General features: G+C 46.5%; 1 protein-coding gene across 1 annotated transcript in view; it reads left to right on the top strand.

Moving 5' to 3' along the window:
- The first annotated feature begins 2224 nt into the window (after window positions 1-2224).
- cbarpb (CACN subunit beta associated regulatory protein b) overlaps window positions 2225-6000 on the top strand; it is a 40340-nt gene continuing 36564 nt past the window's right edge. The window contains exon 1 of the mRNA XM_028816233.2: window positions 2225-2370. The gene's annotated coding sequence lies outside the window, so the exon portion shown is untranslated. The remainder of the gene's footprint in view (window positions 2371-6000) is intronic.

Here is a 6000-nt window from a genome sequence, read left to right as displayed (position 1 = left end):
GAGGAGGCACTGAGAAAGCCTGCGACATCGGTCAGCCCCGTCGAACAACCCCCCCCCCCCCCCCCCCCACACACACACACGCCCCCCACATGTTCTAATCAGTGTATGTTATGTACGTTCATGTTCCCCACACCTCCACCCCTCTATTGAATCATAAAAAGGTGGGTTTATTTTGTTATTCGTTTTAGGGTGGTCCTCTGAAATGCGATATGCAAAAACATATTGATTGCATTTTGGTGTTGTAAAGGAAGTTCTCCGGTTTCACCATAACTCTGCCCAGCGAGGCCATCTCCAGTGCCGCGTATTCTAGAGCAGCTCGACATTTCCAGCAACACGGCTTTTACGATTTTTAGGACGCAGTGGTGAAGCTGACGTGAGTAGCTCATGAATACAAACATTAGTGTAATTTAAAAACTCATGGAGGCAAAAGATGTACCGACACGAGTCCGCTCGAGTTTAATTTTAGCCCCCCAGTATGCTGTGCAGATTTCGAGACACGTTTGAGACGACCTGGTGTGCTTTAGAACTGGCCCTGCGCCTCTGGTGTGCTTCTACTGATAATTTAACCTTCTATTTCTGTTTGTTACGCTCTACATTCGAGTATTTAATGGGCTGCGGGGGTTACTCATGACTTTCCACAAGTGGCAGATATTTCAATTGTTAATAAACGTGCTATAAGGCCGCCTTTACCCATCTCCACTTTTCCAGTGCCGTTCCCTCATTTCTTGTTTCATCCATCTGCCGGTCCACTCATCCTCCTCCTCCTCCTCCCCCTGACTCCCACCGGCGCTCTCTGTCTTTCTCGTTTGTATTCTGCTCTCTTCTCTTTCTTTCTCACTGAAGGCATGCGGAGGTGTCGAGAATAAAATCGCTGCGTGGGCGTAGAGACGTCACGCCGTCTTGACGAAGATGCGCAACAGTTACGGCATTTTTTGTCATCTTTTTAATGTCTGTGATGCGCGCAGACTTCACAACGGGGGGCAGAAACCACTTACTGACAGTCGAGGGAAATCAGCAGCAATCTGCTCGGTGCTTCACTCTTCAAACTACCAGCCACGTCATTCGACCTTTCATCCTCGTATTTATTATTTTCCGTACGTTCTTAGTAATTTCAACATAAAATGGACACTTTAGTCCATGTTGCCTGACATATGTTGTTACCTGTGATTTCAGTCGGGTTCAGCCACTGACGCTTGTTCATACAGATTTCCTACTTTTGTTTCAGGGTTGTAACACCTTTTTCAAAATCATCATGTCGAAAGGTAAAGAGCGAGCACTTGTGAGGCTGATGTCTATTTTGATGTATACGTGCACCACTCGCTGCCATCGCAGTTCTAAGCCTTTTTATTCCTCTCACCCACATGGCGTTACGCCTCTGCCTCGAGACTCTTCCTCTGTGTCTTTTTCTTACTGCAGTACTCCTCAGTTATCATTAATCTGGCTACCACCATCCCTCTCGGGAAGTCGAACGAATCAATGCATTTTATGTTTTCTGTCTATCCATCCATCCATTTTCCAACCCGTTGAATCCGAACACAGGGTCACGGGGGTCTGGTGGAGCCAATCCCAGCCAACACAGGGCGCAAGGCAGGAACCAATCCCAGACAGGGCGCCAACCCACCACAGTGTTTTCTGTGTGTTTGTTTGAAATTATCTTTATTAATCATTTTCCTATCCGTTATCTCCGTCTATTTATCAACCTTAACATGGCAACTCTTGTAGTACAGTGCTTATCCCAAAGTGTTTAATATAAATAACGAGTGAGTGTATATATGCCTGTTATATATACTGTTTCACTTTTCATATTTTTATCTGCCTACAAAATATGTAAATCTAATGATGATTTGCTCACACTTTAATCGTATTAAAAGTGAAAAACGCGACATATATGCAAGACTACTGAATCAACTTAATTTAATTATATATAAGCAGAGATTTCTGCTTGCTTTTTCTTTGCTATTTAACTGTGTATACAAACATCACGACCTTTATGTGGCCATTGTTCTCCTGTTCTAATACACAGTTAAACAGTATGGATGTGATCCTGTGCAAAAAAAAAAAAGTCACGCAGCCCCAACATCCCAGGTAGGCAGCGGTCTTTCATACGCGCGCACACACCGCAGGCTGCCTGACGGGAGCGGGTACGTTTCGCCTGGTCCCTCGCGTGAGTCTAGGTCACGCCCCTTCGGCCTGACGTCACTGATCACATGATGCTGTTAAGGCGGATTGTGGGTGTGTCCAGCAGAGAAGGGTTTCATTCATAAATCCTTTTAGTTTTTAAATCAAAATTAAGGTGCTGGGAGAAGGTTGGGTGCTTATTGGCTTCTGTCTAAATACCCCTGCATGGAGCACCACATGAATCACAATTAGGTGAGTCGCCCTGTCGAAGGCGCCTTTCGTGAATGCATGCCGAATTAGACTTCAGTTTTCTGGGATTTTTTTTTATTCTAGTGGTACTGAATCCAGGCGTGTATTTTTTCCTATGAGATTCAGAGCTGTGTTAAAAAACGATTAAGGATGGCAGGAAAATTCTGCATGAAAAAATAGTTTTAAAGCCGACTTTAGTTTTCAAATCTGACCCTTCTTCATTTGTATATGCTACATTGATGGAGCAGAAAGGGCGAAATGAGCGTATGTGCCACAACGCCCGCTTGGTGACATGTTGTTTTTAGCAACGCTTTATGTTGTTGTTGTTGTTATTATTTTTTTTTATTCGGCGCTTGACAGTTTCCCCGCAGGCATGTGAATCGCATGTTGAGGGCGGGAATCTTAGGCACCCCGCACGCAAAGCCGCCCTTCGCATACACTGGGAGTATGTAAGCTGAGGCTGCACCCTATGTCTGATCGAGATGGGCAAACAGCGCCGACTCTCCGCCGCAACACTCGACTGTACACATTTTGTGGAAAAAGCGACTCGCCATGGCACACTGGTGAAGATGCGCCTTTCCAGCCACAGGGCATCCATGCCCCCCCCCACCTCCCCTCCAAAAAACAAAAAAAAAATCTCGCATACTGAATCCGCCCTCATGCGGACCAATCTCTCGAGGGGATAGAGAAGGCAAAATCCATGGATACGGGGGTCCTTCTGTAAGTACACGGGAGCTAACGGCATACTGCGGAACTGGCGCACTTCGCCCAGTCTCTACGGGCAGCAGAGTTCGCTCACATGGAGACGTGGGCGCACATCGCCCTTTCTTCCCTTCATCTACTCGGTTTGGCCGCTGTCACTCGTAAAAAGTCCTCGCGCTCACACTTCAGATCCCGACCCTCCAGTGAACCCGACGAATCAGTAGATTGTATTGTGGCATCTTTCACCGATGGCCAAAACGGCATTCCCTTTACATGTGTCTTGTGCTGGCACGAAGGTATGCATGTGCTTCTGAAGAAAGTATGTCTATTATATAATGCCGTACCATTCTATCATATAGCGCCTTTTCCATCTATCATCCTAATATACTCCATTTCCTTTCGTATCTATTGTATAGTACGTGTCAAATCTATTAACATATTACATACACCGGTTTTGTGTATAATAAGATGCCTTTTCAGTCTCTTATAGTGCCTTTCGTAATTATCCGTCTGTCATTTCCAGTCGTACAAAAGGAAAATAAGAGAGCTGGAGATGGATTAGTCATGGAATGTCTTTTAGGTGCCAGCTGAGCACATATGTGTGGACCGCATGCATAACCATTATAACATATTGTTATGTGATTGTATTTGCATACATTAGTAAAAATCAAAAAATCTTGGAAATAAGTGTGCATAAAATGAACGGAGAGCAGCAGGGCAGAATGGCTGTTGCAGTGTTCCGTATGTAGTGTGTGTGTCCGTGCGTGTGCGTGTGATGTTCGGTTTATGTAACCGCGCTACGTCGTACCTGTTTGAAACGAAGCCTTGCGCCGTCTTTATTTAATATCTGAGGCTCCGACACATTAATAAAATGGAAGATTCCTGACACTTTACATAACTCGTTTTCCACTCGACTAAGTAAATCAGCTTTTCGTCCATGCCAGATCCCGGCGCCTCACACAATTATGTTCTAAATATCCAGCTTTACGATCAGGCTGGGCAGAGCTTTGAGACGTGCCAGTCTGGGTGCCACTGTTGAAGGGGGGGGGGGGGGTCTCCAGCTCTACAGAGTGCTTGGGCTTGTGTAATGTAGCATTGAAACCAGCAGTCACCAGACAGAGTGGGGCACCCTGCACTAGCAAATGCCAGCCATGCCAGTGCATCTAAACATTTGTTCAAAGCCAGGTAATATCACTCCTAGATGAGCGGCTATTGGAAACGTAGTCATTTCCTGCGGAGTTTCTACCTTTGGCGCAAACGGCTGAATTTTATTACCAGTCCTGCTCTACAGGTGTAATGTATATATTTAGCTATTTGTATATAAATAGAATGGCTTCACATCTGTAGCCTGGGCAGAGATGGGCAGGCACGGCAAAGCCTGCCCACACAGAGAAGTGTAGCACTTCAGTCACACTGAGACAAAGATGAGGCTGAGCCCCCCGTTACCCTGTACAGAATGTTCTGGGGACAAGAGGCCAGTTCTGCTCAGTCAGTTTGCACTCCTTGTGGACTCCAAGAAAACGAGGACAAAGGAACTTAGCGGGCACCATGTGAAAGGCAGTCGAGAAGATAAGGAGAAAGTGAGCATTAATACCAGCGCCATGCCAAGCTAGGATCTATTGTAGAATTTAATGTCCGTTCCTTTTTGTCACAGGTAACAGTTTGGGTTGTTGTGAAATCCATCCATCCATCCGTTATCCAACCTGCTGAATCCGAACAGAGGGTCACGGGGGTCTGCTGGAGCCAATCCCAGCCAACACAGGGCACAAGGCAGGAAACAATCCTGGGCAGGGTGCCAACCCACCGCAGGACACACACAAACACACCCACACACCAAGCACACACTAGGGCCAATTTAGAATCGCCAATCCACCTAACCTGCATGTCTTTGGACTGTGGGAGGAAACGCACGCAGACACGGGGAGAACATGCAAACTCCACGCAGGGAGGACCCAGGAAGCGAACCCAGGTCCCCCAACTGCGAGGCAGCAGCGCTACCCACTGCGCCACCGTGCCGCCCTTGTTGTGAAATGTCTCATGCTAATAAAACAACTTCAAAGTGAAGTCAGAAAGAGGGAATATTTTCTAATTTTAAAGCCTAATAGTTTTTATATTCACTTAATCCAGTTCAGGGTCAAAGGATGCAGAGCCTTTCCGGGCAGCTTTGGGAACAAAGCAGGAATTGGTGCTAAACAATGTGTAGAAGCAAAGAGAAAAGAAATAAAATGTTAGGTTATATTCTGGGAACTTCAATATAAGTCAAGGGATGTGATGCTCAGACTACATAATGCGCTAGTGGGACCCATCTGGAGTGTTGTGTGCAGTTCTGGTCACCACACTACAAGACAGACATGGCAGCACTTGAAGCTGCGCAGAGGAGGCCAGTGAAGTGCATATCCCGGGACTTACGGACGTGTCCTGTTTAGTCTCAAACAGTGAAGAGTGCAGGCAGAACTAATCCAGGTCTCCAACATTCTCAAAGGCACTGATGAAGGTGATCATCCAAACAGAGCATCACGTGCCAGTGTAGATTAAAGGGAAGAGGATTTAGGACTGAAGCCGCAAAGCACTTGTTCAGTAAAGGGGTTGTGGGAATCTGGAACAAACTACTGAGACATGGGAGTTGAAACAGAAACACTTGAGAACATTTAAGAAGTACCTGAATGAGCAACTCGAACAGCTTAGCTGAATATTCATAAGGAAGCTTGACGGACTGAACGGTCTCCTCTCGTTTTGTCAGGTTTCTCATGTTTACCATTGGGTCCACGTCGAGTCACCAACTCACGTATCACACGCATCACCACTGCGTGGGAGGAAAAGCAGAGGACCTCCAGAACAATGCAGCAGCACGGCGTGAGGTCTGAGCCCAGAGTGCCGGCCGGCCGGCTCTGTGACGCGGTGTTGTTAACTTTGCCACCATGCAGCACACAT

Source organism: Erpetoichthys calabaricus, chromosome 12 (genome assembly GCF_900747795.2).
Source record: "Erpetoichthys calabaricus chromosome 12, fErpCal1.3, whole genome shotgun sequence".
Lineage (NCBI taxonomy): Eukaryota > Metazoa > Chordata > Cladistia > Polypteriformes > Polypteridae > Erpetoichthys > Erpetoichthys calabaricus.
This window is presented reverse-complemented; position numbering and strand designations above follow the sequence as displayed.